Source organism: Danio rerio, chromosome 1 (assembly GCF_052040795.2).
Source record: "Danio rerio strain M-AB ecotype USA chromosome 1, GRCz13ab, whole genome shotgun sequence".
Taxonomy (NCBI): domain Eukaryota; kingdom Metazoa; phylum Chordata; class Actinopteri; order Cypriniformes; family Danionidae; genus Danio; species Danio rerio.
In genome coordinates this window covers 5,586,281-5,607,682 of record NC_141021.1, presented here as the reverse complement: position 1 = coordinate 5,607,682, position 21,402 = coordinate 5,586,281, and the positions used below count along the sequence as shown (strand labels likewise).

The 21,402-nt window shown below is 35.3% G+C and overlaps 1 long non-coding RNA gene across 6 annotated transcripts in view; it reads right to left on the bottom strand.

Moving 5' to 3' along the window:
- Positions 1 to 21,402, bottom strand: part of LOC147846654 (uncharacterized) — a 124,718-nt gene that overhangs the window by 58,269 nt on the left and 45,047 nt on the right. For all 6 annotated transcript variants that reach the window (XR_015476120.1, XR_015476119.1, XR_015476123.1 and 3 more), the window contains 2 exons: positions 21,090 to 21,198; positions 14,369 to 14,480 (listed from right to left, as the gene is read on the bottom strand). This is a non-coding gene — a long non-coding RNA (uncharacterized LOC147846654). The remainder of the gene's footprint in view (positions 1 to 14,368; positions 14,481 to 21,089; positions 21,199 to 21,402) is intronic.

Here is a 21,402-nt window from a genome sequence, read left to right as displayed (position 1 = left end):
TTATTTACTGCACAAAATTCAGTGTTGGCAAAGCAACTTGAAAAATGTAGTGAGCTAAGCTATTAGCTACTCTACTTAAAATGTAGCTTAACTACGCTAAAAGCTACCCCCTGGTAAATGTAGCAAGCTAAGCTAAAATCTATATGGCAAAAGTAGCTTAGCTACGTCTAAACTATTTTTTACAATTTTCATTTTTAAATCGAAGCAATTTAAACCCAAGTTATTCATATCTTAGTGATCAATAAAACTGTCAATGATACATTTGAGGCAGAATTTCAGAAAGTTTTTTTAAAATATGCACTACAGTGCGCAAATATATATATATATATATATATATATATGAGTGATATCACAAGAGTAGCAGTGTGCTACGGCTGTATATCAGCACTGGTGGGAGGCATGCGTTGGCACGAGGCCGCAGGCCCCACCAGTGCTGATATACAGCCATACCACACTGCTACGAGTGTGATATTGCGTTTATACAACAGTTCGATGGCACAGTCTTGTATATAAAAAAGAAAATCAAACACAGAGAGTCTAAAACTCTTTTGTATTAGGAACTACTTTCTTCTGCCATTCATTCATATCTGCAGCTGACGTCAGAACAGCAGAAGCCGTTACTAATTCACCAACGTCACTTTAGAGCTAGTGTTTGAATGATTCTCTATAACATAAAGCGAAGCAGCGCTTCAGGAGTGTGACCAACTGAAGGTGATGACAAAACAGCAAATTTTGCTCACATTTTAACATGATAAGGCTTAACGTGACATGAAATGCCATCCGCCTACAGAGATTTCTCACCAGACTGCTGTTGGGTTTGCGATAAGGAGGGACAAGGCTGAATGCAGCTTCTTATTCGCAGCTTCTTATTGACTCTATCTGGTCCACCTTAAAAACCACGAGGCTTCCATTTTTCAGCTTTTTATTCGGGCTCAAGAGAACACACAAGGGCTTATTATGTGTTTCTGGCGCCAGCTTGTGGATAGACAACCTCAAACGTGTTTGGCCACCGACGAGCTCTCAGAAATTGTAAATATTTTGAAATAGGCACTATTCTTACAAATAAACTGCATCGTTGCAATCTAAACAACTACATTCTCTGCTAAAAAGCCTCAAAAGTACATTTTGTTGTCTAACAACCGTAATATTAGTCAAACCGTAGCTTGCTTGTTGTGGGTGGAGTAATACAAAGAGGTGAAGGGTGAAGAGGCTTTTGTGTAATGCTACTGGCAAAAAATTGCACGGCTATCAGCCAATTAGATTGAAGAACCAGACAGCAGACAGAACTGTTGTGTACATATATATATATATATTTGAGAACTGCATTAGGAAATAAGTTATTGCATCGTAACATGTACTTCTTGAGGTATGGTCAAAAGAAATCCTGCTTCAGAAATAACTCCTTTCATCTTACCCCAGACATGCTCAATAATGTTTATATCTGGTGACTGGGCAGGCCAATCCTTGAGCACCTTGACCTTCTTTGATTTCCAGAACTTTGATGTGGAGGCTGAGGTATGAGAAGAAGCGCTATCCTGCTGGAGAATTTACCCTCTCCTGTGGTTTGTAATGTAATGGGCAACACAGATGTCTCGATACCTCAGGCTGTTGATGTTGCCATCCACTCTGCAGATCTCTCGCACGCCCACATACTGAATGTAACCCCAAACCATGATTTTTCCTTCATCAAACTTGACTGATTTCTCTGAGAATCTTGGGTCCATGTGGGTTCCAGTAGGTCTTCTCCAGTATTTGTGATGATTGGGATGCAGTTCAACAGATGATTCATCAGACAAATCTACCTTCTCCCACTTTTTCAGATGATTAAATAGATGTCAGGTTAGTATTTGCTTCTCTTACAACTGTGATCAACGACAAGACTTTTATCAGGTAGTGTACTTGTATGCTTTAAACTATGTTCAAGTCATGAAACCCATGATGTTAGTCAGTCTTTTACTGCACAAAAACATTAACATGCGAATAAACCAATGACCAAAAAAAAAAAACATACTGACAAGAGGAGCTGAAAAAAAAAATGAGGATCAATATTGGCATCTCCAAGATGGAGAGAGATCACAACAAACTCCGTCTAGAGAGGGAAATATTGATCCTGCATGAGTTTTATTAGAAAGGTGAGCAACTGTTCGGATGCCTTGCTATGATATTCAAATATTGATCTGGCTTTCTGTTTCAAACCAGACACCAAGCTAATACATACAGTAATGTTATGACACAACAGCGCTCTTTTATGATCATTTCATGAAGCTATGTGCTACTGCACAGTTTAACTCAGCAAATTGAGGGATAAACAATATTTTACATTTGATAATTGGTAAATAAATTGTTGGGGTTGGAGTAAGTGTAGACTTATAGGTCCCATGAAGTGCTTTGAAATGTGCATTTTTTATTCGATGGTTGACGAAATCTCAACTGAAACATGAAGACCGGGTGGGGCATAGTATAAATCCTTCCCTAAAAACGAGCCTATAATGTTTGTTTTTTTCACAGCTCTGCCAGTAAGGGTGTACTCACACTATGTACAGTCGCCTTAAACCAGGCCAGCATGCTTGTCCCCCCTCCTGTCTTTCCCGATGGCCCACACCCATATTACATTCGGGCTTGGGCATGCTCATGGACGATGCGCTGTTCATTAAGTGCTTTCGCTCAGCACAGTGGAGATTTCTTTAGTTATATTGTTTTAGTCATTTTAGATATTTCACAGATCAGCCACTTTTGACGCTCATAAACAATCATAAAGTCCTCATGCTGCAGAAATTAGGAGGTTTGCCGAAGGAGCAGTGAGAGGTTTGCGTCTTCAATAATCTACGACAGTTTGCATTCATTGAACAGTAGGAATAACTAATAAATCCATATCAAAAAGTCCCATAAAAGTCACGTCTCGTCTTCAGTTTCGGCTCAGGCGCGATTTGCTCTCACACTACATACTACTGAAGCCCAAGTGAACCGCGCTCTGGCACACCTCTTTCATTCGTGCCAGAGCCCGATTCAGAGCACTCGCACTTCTCAAACGATCCGAGAAACGGGCCTGGTCACGGTTTGGATAGTATAGTGTGAGTGCGCCCTAAAAGGGGTTGAGCTCAAGCACATCAAATGCGAAGCACAGGAATGGCGGGTATGTCAGACACTAGGGGCTCTATTTTGACGGTCCATGCGCAGAGCGCAAAACGCAGGGCGCAAACGCTTTCAGGGTGTGTCAGGACGCGTTTTTGCTAATTTAAGGACGGGAAATCTGCCTTGTGCCGCGGCGCATGGTCTAAAAGGGTTGAGTTTATTTTCTTAATGAGTTATAGGAGTGTTTTGAGAATAAACCAATTAGAGTCTCATCTCCCATTCCCTTTAAGACCCAGCCGCGTCGCGCCAAGAGCGCATTCACTATTTACAGGACACAAAGTAAGTCTAAGTGGAAAAAATGAGCATTTCACAAGCAAACAGTTAACAGTTAACAGTTTTTTAACAGAAAACTGTTAAACAGAGCATCTACTGCGTGAGAATGAGAGATAATGGAACTACTTTCACATTCACTCTTGGAAAGGGAAACCTTTACGCACAGACATCAATTAGTCTATAAATAAGTAATTTTGTTTGTTAAGCGCAAATATTTGTTTCAAAACTATTTCTAAATTCAGTTCTAATTTCCAGCAAACGAATAAATAAACAATAATTACCAAGTGTGCTCAAAATACTGAGTTATTTCCAAATACACCTGCCATGCCCCATATGGTCTAAAACCTGACACGTGGGCAAATCTAAGCTTGTTTTTAATAAAACAAATATAAATATGCATATAATAAATAATACTGCTAATAATAATAACATTATACAAAAGCAAATTGTTATGAATGAACTGAAAAAGACATAAAAGCAGTGATTTTTCATATTTATGTAGGCTAGAAAATAATATGTTTTGTAATATTTTAATCCTTTATATTTATATCTTATATCTATTCTTATTATATCCTATATATATCCTTAATATTTAAATTTTTTCATATGTAAAGATATTTGCCTATTGCTCTCTTGTGCGTATTAAGCAGTGCATAAGCGAGGCGTAACTCTGTGCCGGAGTTTAGACCGGGTTAGTTTTGGTCTAATGAAAAATCTTTTTTAGTTTCTCAAAATAGCAACGCGCCAGCGGTCCGCCTCAGAACACCTTCCTTTTTAGAGCAGAACGCCTATGGGCGCACAAATGAGCGCTAATGCATTTGCTATTTAAACAGCGTAGCGCAACGCCTCAAAACCAATCTTGCGCCAAGCTGAAACTACCAAAAGACTATTGCGCCACGTCTTGCGCCACACTGCGCCGGGCTTATGATAGGGCCCCTAGGGAGCATTTGATTGGTCACATTTTGATGATAAGTATGAGGTGACATGAATAAAACTGTTTATTTAGGCAGAAGTAACAGTCAACAAGCTTAATGCTGTGTTTGCACCAGACGCGGAACGTGTGAATAAATCATGCTATTTGATATAGACATGTGAACGTTATGAGTTTACTCGCATCATTCGAGCATCGAATTAGATTCAACCTCACAATAGATAGGGCTTTTGTCCGCCCGGTGACTCTAGCTTCGTTGCTAAATGGCTAACGTGGATTTCATTGAGAGAGTAGCTGTGTTTATGTGTTTTAAGAAAGATGAAAGTAGCACAGTGGGTAGTGCAATCACCTCACAGCAAGAAGATCGCTGGTTCGACCCCTGGCTGGGTCAGTTGGCATTTCTGTGTGGAGTTTGCATGTTCTCCCCACGTTGGCGTGGGTTTCTTCCAGGTGCTCCGATTTCCCCCACAGTCCAAACACATGCGCTAGGGTGAATCGGGTAAACAAAATTTTCCCTAGTGTATGTGTGTGAATGAAAGTGTGTATAGGTGTTTCCCAGTGCTGGAAGGGCATCCACCGCGTAAAAAAAAAAACATGCTGGATAAATTGGCGGTTCATTCCGCTGTGGAGAACCTTAATTAATAAAGGGACTAAGCTGAAGAGAAAATGAATGAATGAATTATAACACTCTAATTATGCCTAAAACCACATGAACTAAAATGAAACAAACTTTTCCCTCGCCGCGCATATTAAAGCAGGGCTTAAATGTTCCTGCTGAGCCAGAGATCAACTTCTTGACAGGTGCAATTGCTGAAAACTCTCCAAAATCTCATGACAGTCTGGAGTGATGCCATATTAGTCAGCGTGCAAGATTAATGTAATACGCAGCACTTTGGACCTCGCGTGCTTTGCAGAGGGGAGAAACTTTGGCAGAGGCATCATATCAGAGAGATGTTTCAAAAGGCTGACTAGAAGCATTTCAGCTTAATGAGGCACTTGGCCAGGGCCAGCGCAGGAATGATGTCTGAATCAAAGCAGGCAGAAAAAAAGAGGACGAAGCAGGGTGGGCGAGCTAAAGACAGATAAAAGCGAAGAATGACCAGACTGAAAGATAGATTTGCCTTTGAGGTGAAACTGTTGTGGCAGTGGATGTGGCAGTCTGTGTTTTGTCTTGTTGCATTACTCTTCTTTTCTTCGTCGCTTTCTTTTTTTTATGGCCTGCAATAAAAACGCACAACGCAAGGATATAAATAAAGCAGCGCGGAATAGATTCGCTGGGCTTAAAACACAAGGATGCTTAGAGATGATTTGATCTAGCTTCAGAAGTGAAGGTTAGTTCATCCACGAACTGAAATGCTTTCATTAGTTTTCGTCTCAAACGCATAACTTTAAGTCTGCGTGGTGTAAAATGAAAGATATGTGTTTTGCCGTTCTGTTCTTTCCCATATATTGAAAGCACACAGCGATCACAAGCTCTGAAAAGAACAAGGGTTGAGATATAGTTATTAGACAACCACATAACAAATGTTTGAACTTTAATGGGTTTAGAAAAGATGTGTTAACTATTTGAAAGAAGTCTCTTGCCTTGGCTGCATGCATTAGATTGAAAATATGTTTGTTTTCAAAAATAATAATAAATAAATATATATAAATAAATAAACAAAGGAACATGTATGTTTTTTTTTTCTTTTTTCAAATGTAATTTATTCCTGTAATGCAAAACTGTATTGCTGTTAATTGGCATCTATACTCTGTTTTTTTTTTTTTTGTGTCACATGATCATTAATCAGAAGTATTACTTGTATTATAAATGTTGGAAACAGTTTTTGTCAAAATTTGACAATCAATTAAATAACGCTGAATTGTTTGATGAAATAAAAACCAAAGGCATTTATTTAACATAGAAAAAAGCTTTTACTCAACGTAATAAAATAAATAACCCAAAAAGAAAAACAATAAATAAATAAAATAATAATAACACTAAAAAAAAGAAGAAGAAGAACAACAATAAATATTAAAATACACATTACACTTAATAATCATTTATTATTAAAGATGTTTTTTTTTAAATATATAAAAACTGTAATTGTTCAATTACTGCATAATAGCATTGAATAAGTAAATAAATAAATAGTGGGACATATTTGTCAAATGTAAATTATTCCTGTAATGCAAAACTGTATTGCTGTTATTCAGCAAAATTACTCTATTTATTTTAATGTCATTTTAATTTTCATTGAAACTAATTCAAATAATATTATTTTTATTATTATTAAATGTTAGAAACAGTTGTCTATTTTTTGTCAAAATTGTACACTTGTTTAAATAATGCTGGATTGTTTGATGAAATAAAAAGTCAAAAGCATTTATTTGAAAATGTTTTTAATCAATGTACTAAAATAAATAACCCAAAAATGAAAATTAAATAAATAAAATGAATTCACTTGCACATATTATTATTATTATTATTATTATTATTATTATTATTATTATTATTATTAAGATGAAGAAGAAGATTAAAATACACATTAAGCTTACTAATCCAATTGTTTAGTGTCTCATGATCATTCAAAAATATTTCAAAATTATTATTATTATTATTATTATTATTATTATTATTATTAATAATAATAATAATAATAATAATAATAATAATAATAATAATAGTAATAATGTTGGAAACTGTTGTCTATTTTGTCAAAATACTGGACTGTTTAATTAATTAAAAAGTCAAAGGTATTAATAATAATAATAAATTAAAAAATAAAATAAAAATAAATATACACATTAAACTTAAAATAAAGTTAAAATATACATTAAACGTATTAATAATTTATAATTAAAGTTTTTAAATATATAAAAAAAGAAAACTTGAATTGCTGCATAATAGCAATAAACAAATAACTAAATAAACAAACAAACAAACAAATAAATAAATACATACAAAAATAAATAAAACATTTTAGGTGGTGATGAATTTCAGTATATGAACACTCTGAATTTATGTTTATATATATATATATATATATATATATATATATATATATATATATATATATATATATATATATATATATATATATATATATATATATATAAAATCTCTTTGTATTCTACAAAAAATATATTACATAAAAGTGAGTAAATGACGGAAATACCATGACAAGGCGTCTATACGTCTATCAGATAGCATGAGTGTGAATTAAATGTTTAAGTGTTCCAGGCTTTGAGAGCACAGCAGCATGTACTGTAATGGCATGTAGACATGCTGAGTTTCTGATTGAACACAAGTTTTTATAGGTTATTCGTTCTCTTCAGGGTACGCACTGTCAAGAGACACACGTTTGCTTTCAGAAGCATTATGTAGACACAGACGGGCAAACCTGTAGATCATTCTGATGAGGTTTGCAGGACCAATTCACTGACTTTGAAAGGAAATCCTGACATGATGTAACCTGATAATATAGGTCTGTTAGAGTAGATAATCTTATCTCATCTGATCTCATCTAAATGTTTTGCCATCATTATTATGTACAATGATTATTCTTATTATTCTTATTATTTATACAAACATACAAGGTTGAAAATGCAACCATACATATTTTTTGAATGCATGCAAGAAAGGAAATCTGGCACCAGAGCAACAAAGCTGAACTATTGACCCAGATAGTAGCATGAAATGCTTCGGATTACACAGGTCAATGTTATTCCATCTATATGCAAAATTTTCACATCACTGGCATATGTTAAACGCCCCAGGCTTTTTCATTTCAGCTTAACATGTGTTGGCAGTGAATCTACAGTCAATGGATAGATCAGAATAATGCACAAGATACTTTACACTAAAATCATCATTGAAATGTTTGACCTTCATTACATGTTTAATGCTTTCTTGATTAACATGGGATTTTCAACAGTGTAAACAATAAAAAGTTATTTGGACTTAAAATTGAAAGGCAGCTTCATGCAGTTTTTTTTTTTTTTTTTTTGTAGACTTAAATTTCTACACTAGCTGACAAAAGTCTTGTCAATCCCAGTTGTAAGAGCTATAAAAAATAACTTGACTTCTAGTTGACCATCTGGAAAAGTGGCAGAAGGTAGATTTTATAGATGAATCATCTGTTGAAGTGCATCCTAATCACCACACATACTGCAAAAAACCTACTGAAACCAGCATGAACCCAAGATTCTGACAGTAATCAGTCAAGTTTGGTAAAGAAAAAATCATGGTTTGGGGTTTCATTCAGTATGTGAGCGTGTGAGAGATCTGCAGAGTGGATGGCAACATTAACAGCCTGAGCTATCAAGACATTTGTGCTGCCCATTACATTACAAACCACAGGAGAGGGCAAATTCTTCAGCAGGATAGCGCTCCTTCTCATACTCCAGCCTCTACATCAAAGCTCCTGAAAGCAAAGAAGGTCAAGGTGCTCCAGGATTGGCCAGCCCAGTCCTCAGACATGAACATTATTGAGCATGTTTGGGGTAAGATGAAGGAGGTGGTACTAAAGATAAATCTAAAGAGTTTTGATGAACTCTGGGAGTCCTGCAAGAACACTTTCTTTACCATTCTAGTTGACTTTATTAACAAATGTATAGACAACAAGACTTTGGTCAGATGGTGTAATCACCTCAACTTACATCAATCAAACTCACTAAAAATATACACTTTGCTTAGACTGTTAGGTTGGGATTTGGGTTAGTGCTCGAGTAAGTTGAGTCAACTTAAAAAAGGTATGCAGGAAGTTATTTATTTATTTTATTATTGTTTTTTTAACAGTGAAAAAGTGATATCAGGTCAGATAAAATGTTTAGTACCACTTAATTTTGATGGTCAATTTGAGTATTAGTAGACTGTCTGCTTAATATCTGTAGACACTGCTCCTTCAACAGAAATTTAACTCACTATAAGACATTTTTTAAGCACATGTCAACTTACTCTAGCACTAACCCAAACCCCAACGTAACAGTCTACTTATAATCTAATGACAATTAGTTGGCGTGAAGATGCAATGTAACTTAAATTCAACAAACAGACCATCAAAATAAACTGTGACCAATTGTTTATGTGGGTAATAAAATCGCAAAAAAAAAAAGAATAAATTACTCCATTTTGCATTTTAAAAAAATGCAAAAAAAAAAAAAAAACAATTCTGTGACATTATTATAGTACAGTGTTTCTCAACCACATTCCTGGATGACCACCAACTCTGCCTATTTTCCATGTCTCTTTCAACAAACACACCTGATTCAGATCATCAGCTCATTAGCAGAGACTAAAAGACCTGTAATGGGTGTGACAGAGAGACATCCAAAATCTGCAGTGCTGGTGGTCCGCAAAGAATTTGGTTGAGAAACACTGCTATAGAAACATTTAAGGCACTATAACTACAATACAAATAATACCTAGTCTATCTTATCCTAAAAAGTCATACTAGGTGTTGTCATTTTGTTTTTATTTAACTGTGCAGTTTACTGACCGCTTAACAGCCTTCCTTCTAATGATTTCAAATACTGTATATTAAGAATCTCTTAGATAAATAGAAGTTTTTGTATGTGTTAAATTGAGTTGGCAGACATTTATTCCAAATAGTCTCTGAAACTGAGCACTCGCTATGCAAAAACACATGACAAACTATTTGTGAAAACATTAGTGAGAGAAAATTGTGTGAAAAGTGTTAGTATAATGTGTTAGTTCATGAAAGTGATGATAAACCGCAAGACATATTTATCCTAACTCGTTTGTTTCAGACAGACAGACAGACAGACAGACAGACAGACAGACAGACTATAGATAGATAGATAGATAGATAGATAGATAGATAGATAGATAGATAGATAGATAGATAGATAGATGGATAGATAGATAGATAGATAGATAGATAGATAGATAGATAGATAGATAGATAGATAGATAGATAGATAGATAGATAGATAGATAGATAGATAGATAGATAGATAGATAGATAGATAGATAGATAGATAGATAGATAGATAGATAGATAGATAGATAGATAGATAATACATTACATAAATAACAAATATAATGGTCAACCATACAGCAGTTTAAACCTGATGGCGCAAAAATCACACATGTGAAGGTGATAGTATACCCATGCAGTACCACATACAGTCACCTCCACCAACTTGAAAAGATTGAAAAGAGGAAATTGCTGTATAATCCAGTGAGAAATGTGTTCTTCAAAAGTTCAAAGCTTGTGTCTGGTGAAGTTACTTTCACCAGTCACCTCAGCACAGAGATGATTGAGTGCTGCTAAAAAAATAATGAATATGGATGGATGGAGGAGTGAAACATTTTACAGTACATATTTAGGTGATTTCTGAAAACTTGGTGGAGTTTGGAGCCAGTTTAGAGTGAGTGAATATACTGTACAGTATGTGAAATAGTGTATTTTCAATGGTGGAAATAAGTTGAACACGTCATGATTTTATGTATTTATTTTTTCTTGGGAACTGTCCTAAAGGAACTGTCGACATGGAATTGAATCAGGTCTTGGTAAATACCAAATGAAGTCACATATATTGCTCAGGAGAGGGTTTTTCACACTTCAACAGTGTAAAAATCTTGATGGTTCTGTGGGTTTCGTCTTTCAAATCCGATCTATATTTTGTATTTTCTATTGGATTCAGGTCAGGTGATTGGCTGGGCCATTCTACAGCTAGATTTTCTTTCTCTGAAAGCATTTAAGAGTTTCCTTGGCTGTGTTTTGGATCATTGTCTTGCTAAAAATGTTGCAGATTGCACCTGTAATAAACAGGAAGGGAATTTTACCATTTTTATAGTTATTTCAAAGTTTTTCATGCCTAAATAAAACAAAAGCACAGAACAGACTCACATTTAAGAGCAAGGGGTTTGGCGGTATGGGTTGTGTGTATTATTGCCACCCTTCATAGAAAGATTAAAATTACGGGAGATCCCAGGAAAAAAAACAGAAGGTTTGACAGATAAGACTGTGTGCAATACTAATTTCCAAAGCATCCTGTTTATAGTATTATGTTTAGTTTGATGTACTTCCAACAGTTGTAGGCTGTGAAGTATATAAAATAATCTGCTGTAATGGTATGGAACTTCTTTGCAAAATGTGTCTGCAACAACATCAGCTGAGTATTTCACAGGAAATAATTGAACATCAGAATTACTGTTTTGTTATGTCAAATTATTACATACTGGTTAGATGTGGATATATAAATATACAACGCAATACAATATACATTTTTTTCGTTTATTTAACCATGAGCACTATTAAATATGTCCACATTAGGGTTGTAACAATATACCGGTATGACGGTCTACCACGATTTGAACGTGCACGATTATCATACCATGAACAATTGCATATCAACGGTTTTAACCCTTAAAGACCGAGACAGCCGCCCGCGGCTAAAAATAAGTATTGCTCTTAAATGTTTAATAACTTTTGATCCGCTGATCAGATTCATACAATTCAAAGATTGGCATAAAGAAGAGAATCTAAGCTTTCCAGTGATGTATCACATAACATTCGCGGACTTTCAGAGGCTCCGGAATCAGTGCGATTACGTCATCAAAATTTGACAACGCTGATTTGATAAAGAAACGCTCGTCACTGTGTCTCCGGACAAACCAGACATGATACATTGATGCATTGTCCCTCCTCCATGCCCAGATTGGTTCAAACTCGCTATATCACATACTGTACTTATATGGTTGTAGTTACAATGTGGCTAATGTTTATGGTTATTGCATGTTACTATGCATAATTACTAGTAATAACTATAGTAAGTACTTAGAACTTGTGTAACAACTTGCTGTAATAAAGTGTATTAAATTGTAAAACCTTTGCAACACATCTTTGAATACACATGCAGCACTTTTTTTTTTAAAAAATCCATAAATACACACAGTGCATTTGGATATTTATGCATACAGTATAAATACACAGGCACATTCATAAATGGACTAAAGGATTCAACAATTTTTCGATTCCATTACTGGAAACCAAGGCACAATATTGCTTGTTAAGAATAGATTTTGCAAGCTGCCCTTTGAAAGTATTTTATTCAGAGAAAAGAAGCTCTGAGAAATAATACATCACTTCCACGGGTGAAGACTTTGTGCTTTTATACCAATCGCAAACTCCATCAAGTTGACTTGAATGGCACTTCAGACCACCTTTTCAAGCTGCCTGATGTTAGAAAACTACTTTTACACCAAACTCTGACGTCAAACCCTCTTAAAAAGTTAACAAGTCTGTGTTTAAAGTCTTTTTTTTTTTCAGTCTGGTGGTCAGTTCAGTTCACTTGTCTTCATCAAATACAGTGAATGAGAAATTAAAGAGATGAACGCTCGGAAATCTATTAAAAATCAATATTATTCATACTGAATTAACATTATTAGATGAAAAGGCAAATTTATGAGAAAAAGCTGCAATCTTTACATATATTCCTACGGTATTAAAAGTCAAAATGATGAGATTTCACTACTTAATACAGGATAAATCTCAAACGAATGACAAAAATTCAAGCTTATAACACAAGAATATGAAAAAGTCAAGATTAAGACCTAATTATGTTTTGCTGTGAGATTAGAAAGTCCAAAAATATGCAACTAAAATGAAAATGTAATGATATAAAAATGTAATGATTAAAAACAAATGTTAAAATGTTACAATTCTGACTGGTAAGGTCAAAAATATGAGATATTAGGTCTTAATTAGCCTAGAAGGCAAAAAGTCGAAATCATGATAAAATTATGACTTTCTTTAAAAAAAAAAAAAATAAATAAAATAATCTGCCCTTTAAAAGAGTTTCATTCAGAGAAAAGACTGAGAACTCTGAGAAATAATGCATCACACTGACAGGTGTACCTGGGGTGTATCAGAAATCAGACCCTAGACCAGTGGTAGGGAGCCTATGGCTCTCGAGCCACATGTGTCTCTTTGACCAAAAATACGTGGCTCTCCAGCTGTCTTTCTTCAAAATTATTTACAGCTTAAAAAATTAGAACCATTACTAAATATGTCCTATCAAAAATACACCTACAATACCCTTTTTAATTGTAACTTTATACAGCACAATGAATAAGACCTCAGTTAACAATAAAAGGACGTTTCGACCAATGTGTGCTTGTGGCAATGTAGATAAAATTAAATTGCGACACCAATGAAGAGCAAACAACTTACGTTTCTATGGCAACTTAAATTCAAAGTAAATTCATGAGTGGTGATTGCGAAAATAAAAATACTATAAATAGTTCTTTCTTCATTCATGGAAAGGCTCAACATGTGATGCTTCGTGTTTGTTTATTTTTGAGTTGTGCATGGACACAAATTAAGGTTTTGTTTAATCCTGTATTATTTATAAACAATATAGTATTAGTAGTAATACTATAATAATTTTTAGTAAGTTATAGTAATACAGTAGCAAATGCATTTTTAAAAAGGCATTTTGAGATATGTATACACATTTAATGGCTCTTCAAAAAATGCATTTGGAAAAAAAAATCAGAAATGGCTTTTTGCGAAAAAAAAAAGGTTCCCGACCCCTGCCCTAGACCCTCATTCAATATTCCCTACATACAGTAAGTCCACGGTCCACCTAATCAAACTCATTCTGAAAACATACCCCTATATACATTTCTGAAGAGTGCCAAATCCGTCCCAGGAGATACGTTTTTAGCAGTTTTTGTTTTCATGACTCCACCAGAGGCCGCTGTGTACGCTTTTTGAGAGCTCAAATTTTTCTTGCAAATGCCATTCACCCCTGATGTTCTCCCGTAAATCCACCAGAGGCTGCAGTCGACTGACTGACCGACCAACTGAATGACCCCAAACCACATTAATAGTGTTTTGAAAAGCACCAATTGACCAGTGCCCACCCACTTCCCTAAACCCATCCAACAGTGTTTTGAAAAGCAATCCAGAAAAAGAAAAGCCCTCGCCTAATTTGTCCCACGTTTTCAGATTTTACCACATTCTCACTCTGTTATTTACTTGTTTAATTTATTCTTTGTAGATTTAGCTTTTGTCTAACCTGCTTTCTGGAACCATTCTTGACTCGAACCCCATCATCGTGGTCAACTCCTTTCTTTGTCTCAAGTCGGCTGATGTGGCAGACACTGGACAAACTGATGACAGGGGAAAAGCTGTACATACGGAGATAATTGGTCAGCTGCTGGCACAAAAAGGAACAGCATCATACCGCCCCGTAGCATTCGTTTTAAAGACGAAATGTAGCCAATCGTAGCTCTGGCTACATAACTTGCGATCTCAAAAAATCTATAAAGGGCTAAAATTTCAGAATAGGTCTGTGTTGCACTTAATAGAGAAAATGAAAACGAGAAAGTGAATCTGAGTACGGAGTGCTGCTTAAAATAAAAAAAAATAAAAAAAATAAATAAATAAATAAAATTAAATTAACTAAATAAATAAATAAATAAATAAATAAATAAAATAAATAATAAAAATAATAAAAATAAATAAATAAATAAATAAATAAATAAACAAACAAATAAATAAAATAAAATAAAATAAAATAAATAAAATAAAATAAAATAAAATAAAATAAAATAAAATAAAATAAAATAAAATAAAAAATAAAATAAAATGTTTGACAAAGTTGATAGAGTTTGAAATTACTTTGTGTCATTTTTATTTAGAGATCTGGCAAATACATAAATGTCAATTTAAAAATTAAACAATACATTATTTAGAAACTTACACTGATTGGATTCTGCTCTAGATGCCATCTTGTGGTCAGATGTGGAAACATAAGAGTCATTTGTTTGCGCTCATGCCAATTACACTCCTTACATTTCCAATTACCCCATTTTTCCTCCAAAAGGAAGCTGCTGTAGTTTGAGCAGTTTAAGCCTTAATCTGAGTTCTCTCTCTGGTGGTCAGTTCAGATCTTCTCTCGTCTTCATCAATTACAGAGAACAGGCATCTTTGCATCAGATCCTCCTACGCCCTCCAGTCTGCGGTTAGTCTACAGTGTGTGGATTTTGTTAGTGTGGTGCGTTTCATTAAATAGTGTGAGACCTCTGTTTGCTTCGCTACGCAGTGTGTTGCAGACCTACCGGTGTGTGGGCATATCGTTCTGTGTGTTCTCGTGGAGGCGTATGTCAGTCGCCTGCTTTTATTTTCTCTTTGGCTGCATTTTGCCTGCATTGTGTTAAACTTATGAACTGTATGGCACATCTGAAGTGTTAAAAAGCTGATTTTAATGAACTTTCTTATAAATAGATGGGGATTTTTATTTATTTATTTTTGAGTTTTACTATAATGTTGAAATCTAGTGACTGAATGTGAGATCATTTCATTTTTCTTGCAAATGTGTGTTTGGCTACTTGTACTGATACAAAGTAGTCAGGACCTGATAAGGTGTGGGTGTTAAAGCTGATAAAAGCCTGTGTCAAAGTAATATACACTCACCGGCCACTTTATTAGGTACACTGTCCAACTGCTTGTTATTGCAAATGTCTAATCAGCCAGTCACATGACAGCAACTCAATGCATTTAGGCAGAGATGCCAGAGGTCGGAGGAGAATGGCCAGACTGTTTCCAACTGATAGAAAAGCAACATTAACTCAAATAACCACTCGGTACAAAATAAGTATCCAGAAGAGCATCTCTGAACGCACAACACGTCCAACCTTGAAGCAGATGGGCTACAGCAGCAGAACACCACACTGGGTGCCGCTCCTGTCAGTTAAGAACAGGAAACTGAGGCCACGATTCACACAGGCTCACCAAAACGTTGCCTGGTCTGATGAGTCTCCATTTCTGCTGCGACATTTGGATGGTAGGGTCAAAATTTGGCATCAACAACATGAAAGCATGGATCCATCATCAACGGTTCAGGCTGGTGGTGGTGGTGTAACGGTGTGAGGTATATTTTCTTGGCACACTTTGTTCCCATTAGTACCAATTGAGAATTTGTGTAAATGCCACAGCCTACCTGAGTATTGTTGATAACCATGTCCATGCCTTTATGACCAGCAGGAGACCGCACCATGTCATAAAGCGCAAATCATCTCAGATTGGTTTCTTGAACATGACAATAAATTCGCTGTCCTCAAATGGCCTCCACAGTCACCAGAACTCAATCCAATAGAGCACTTTCGAGATGTGGTAGAAAAGGACATTGGCATCATGGACGTGCAGCGGACAAATCTGCAGCAACTGCATGATGCTATCATGTCAATGTGGACCAAAATCTCTGAGGAATATTTCCAGTATCTAGTTGAATCTATGTAACGAAGGATTAAAGCAGTTCTAAAGGCAAAAGAGGGCCCAACCTGGTATTAGTAAAGTGTACCTAATAAAGTGGCCAGTAGGTGTATATACAGTTGAAGTCAGAATTATTAGCCCCCTTTTGATTTTTTTGTTCTTTTTTAAATATTTTCCAAATGATTTTTAACAGAGCAAGAAAATGTTCACAGTATGTCTGATAATATTTTTTCTTATTTGTCTTATTTGTTTTACTTCGCCAAGAATAAAAGCAGTTATTAATTAAAAAAAATATTTTTTTTTTCGATAGTCTACAGAACAAACCATCATTTTACAATAACTTGCCTAATTACCCAAACCTGCGTAGTTCACCTAATTAACCTAATTAAGCCTTTAAATGTCACTTTAAGCTGCATAGAAGTGTCTTGAAAAATATGTAGTAAAATATTATTTACTGTCATCATGGCAAAGATAAAATAAATCTAAACTTAAAGTTATTAGAAATAGGTTTTTAAAACTATTATGCTTAGAAATGTGCTGAAACAATTTTTCCTCCATTAAACAGAAATTGGGGAAAAAATAAACAGGGGCGCAAATCATTCAGGGGGGCTAATAATTCTGACTTCAACTGTATGTAGGTGTACTGTATATATGAAACACTTTCATAAACAAATTAATAACCATACACATTTCAAAACTATTGTGTTGGTGGACTAAATGTGCTCTATAGGTTGTTCTGAGGACTCTTACCCTTCAAAATAAATCGTGATGTACAGCAGTGAATGCGTGTGAGTCTTGTTATTACGATGATATTCACTCTATATCTAATAAGCGTTTTCTGTACAATTTACACAATTTTTTTAAATGCATTGTTTATAAGATTTTCATTAAAAAAAACAAAACAACTATAACTACAATGGCTGTTTAAGGCTTGTAGCTTTAGACTGATGTATATTTTGTCAATATTACTTGTGTTCTTTTTGGTGTGATCTATTCGTAAACACTGCCGTTCAAAAACAGCACCCCAGTGCATCTACGGCCTGACACTGGCTAAGAGGTTGCATGAGAATTGTACACAATGTAGTACATAACATTCCAAAAAAAAAATAAATGTTTTCAGTCTTTATCGTCCGTCAGAATGTTAAAACTTACACAGTCAAGCTCAACCAGAGACAATCAACCCATGTCTACATTTATTTATTTATTTATTTATTTATTTATTTATTTATTTATTTATTTATTTATTTATTTATTTATTTATTTAACTTATTTATTTATTTATTTATTAACTAATTTATTTATTTAGTTATATTATTTATTTATTTATTTATTTATTTATTTATTTATTTATTTATTTATTCATTTATTTATTTTTAAAGTCTTGCTTTATCTTGTTTTGTTGAAAACAGTAGATTACACATATATAAATGAACCCCCGTCTGCACAATATATTGAAGGGAATTGCAAAAACTTGGGTCAAATATTTCATGTCTCATGTCATGCTTTCAGATTTATCTCTGCATCACGATGAATCTTTCGCTCAGAGACATTGTATTACTAATCTTCATCTGATGAAAAGCAAGCTTCGTATTGGCAATAGGAATATCACAATAACATGCTTGACCTCAGAAAAAAAAAGCATCCGGTAAAGCTGACCAGCGTTTGTGAATAAAGAAACAGACAGAATGGCTTTTTCTGCTATAAGTCAATGCGGTACAACCAAACACCTGTAGAAAGTGTTATGGAGAATGATTGCTTTCATTTGGTGTGACAGACGTGTACTTCGGAATTGGCTTATAAACAATATGGCTTGTATCAGACACGTAGCATGTCCGCAATAAAATAACTCACTGCTATCAGGGAAAATATAAAAGGGGGAATAAAACCTCTTGTCTGTTTTATTTTAGGAGGCTGGTTTGAAAGACACACACACATACTTCATTTAGTGATGAGCCCCGCTGTAATGTTATACTGTATGGCGTTTTTTGTTCTCCACACAGCAGGGGGTGATTTCGCTTCTCGCATTTTCAAAGTTAAATAATGACGCTTTAATAATAATGTTGTCCAAAGATCTTGCGTTTATTATTCCAGTTATTCAGGGAGTTCATGGTCCAAACTGCATTGTTTATATGTCAGGTCTCTTTTTTATGCAGCTCACAGCTGATGATTAACAAATACATTGTAATTCTGAATGCAATTAATATGCATCAGATTGTAGGAGTTTTGCATAAGGCAAGGATGTCTTTTGACAACTTGTTTAATGAGAGCTCAAACTTACAAGCAGGTGCAATTTGTACATACATGAATTGTACTACTATATACTAGGCATGGGCCGGTATAAGTTTCTGACGGTATGATAACCATGGAAAAAAAATGTCACGGTTTGACGGTATCACTGTGTTTACAGCTGTAAAATAAGTGTTTTTGTTTTAAATGTCAGTAAAAACAACAACTTTATTCCCATTTAACACAATATATTACATTTTAGGAAACATTTATAGTATTTTTGGAAACGGAAAACATGTCAGGCTACATAATTAAAATAAACCTTTGACTTCTACTATCTCCATTAGCTTCAAAAACGGATATCATTACAACACAAAAAGCACTTAAAAAACCTTTACATATACCTTAGAAACGGTATAACAAAACATTTTTTTGCGATTTTAATGCCCTGATTTTTCCAAACTGCGGTAAACCTTGAAACTGGTTATCGTCCCATGCCTACTGTATACCAGGAGTGTTGATTTAGCAAGGATGGAGGGGACGCATCCCCAACAATATCCCAACATAATCTCACGGAAATTAGTAACTATTTGATTTAGTGGCTTATTCATATGAATTTGTACGATCTAATTTCATCCCCCAATGACGGTTGGGTTTAGAGGTGGGATTAGGTGCCATGCCTCCTTTTTAAAATCATACAATAACGTATGACTAAACTCCACTACACTAAAACTAAACTGGCAAAACGTAAAATACTTACATTTTCTCGTGATTTCAGGCTGAATATCCATCAACTATCGAAATGTCCCCACCAATAATTTAATTCACTTAAAAAAAATAAAATAAAAAAATCACACTGTTTATATTAACCAGGGCATGCCGAAAGGGTTAAACCACATTCTCTCCTCAAGTCGCACCGCCCCCAAACACATATGAACATTGTTATTGGCTATGCCTTTTCCTGCTGTCATGTGAGAGGCTGTAGCTGCGTTCAGATAAAAGCAGCGCTAAAACTGCGGGAGAATTTCCTGAGCAAGAATAACGTAGAGGTGTGTGACACACATGTGAGGATGGCGGCAGCAAAAAAAAGGTGGACATAAGGCATTTTTTTCAATGAAAATTGTAAGTCACATAAGCTTAAATTCGCTACTGAATGAGTCCATCAAGATAAAGCTGTTAATGCTTGTGTTTTTCCCCTGCATTAACGCACAGTCTAATGATACAGCAGACTGATATAGTCTGGAAATAATACTGTTGCCCTGAACACTGTTGCCCAGTTTGATTTACCTGTCCGCACCAATGTCAAGTGCAAACCTACGCCCTTGCTGCATACACAAGAAAATTTACTGCAATGACTGGTGTTATGTAGCAGAGCTGCACCATATTGGACAAATCGGGCATTGCAATATTTTGTTTTGCTGCTATATATATATATATATATATATATATATATATATATATGAATATGATCAACGCAATTCAATGCAAGTCTTTGTATATGAGGCCCCTAGTTTCCAAAATCTCACGTTAAAATTGGGTACTATCAAAAGAGAGAGATAACAGATAAAACTATATGTTGTGCATGGATTGTAGGCTAAATGTGAGTTTTGTTTGCCCCTTTCTGATGAGACATGAGTGCTGCGTGACATGCGGTGAGGCTTGTGGCTGCTGAAGCACTGACTCTTTCAAAGTCAGATTTACAAACATAACTACTCAATATATTTGCCAACTTCTGATTGTGTTTCATATATCATACCAGCATTATATCTATACACATAGCAGGTACATATTGGGCCAAGGAAGAATGTAAAATGCATAGCAATTAAATATGCCTCCCAAAAAAAAAAACAGCCACCTAGATGCTACAGATTCCAGCCTAAAACAATCGACACAGCACCACGGCGGATGCACATGTGCTCTTTCATTCACACACACACACACACACACACACACACACACACACACACACACACACACACACACACACACACACGCACACGCACACGCACACGCACAAACTCTCTCTCGACCTCTCGGGAACGCCAAATTGTGAGCCCAATTACACCAGAGTAACGAACCGCTGCAGTGTTTTATTCAGAATGCACACCTCCAAAATGGACTTCTAAACACAACAACATTGGCCAACACAAGCTCATTGGCAATATATGCCCAGGGCTTCATATTTGAGAACCGCAAAATGTGTCCTGAGCTTTGTATGGCTGCATTTTGTCTGTAAACTGAATGCTAGAGGGTGGTATGACGGCGCATACTGTTTCGTACTACCATTGACTGCTTACCTCTCTATGGATGGCTTTTCCGGTGTGACCAGTGTCAGACTTTAGATGCAGAGTGGACTGGGCTTCAAGTCAGACAAAGGACGGTTACACAAACGAGCTCAAACAAAACCTGAAACAGAATAAGAAATAGTAGTAAAAAGCATGCGACATTGATGGCTTTTTTTTTTCTAGTTTGCTTTTAAAAACACTTGGGTTTAAGGAAGGGGGTGGGTGGGTCAGTTGACATCCCCATGCTGCAGTAGCCAAGGTTGTAAATGTGTCACACTGCTTAAATGGACTTCGAAACACAACAACATTGGCCAGCACATGCACT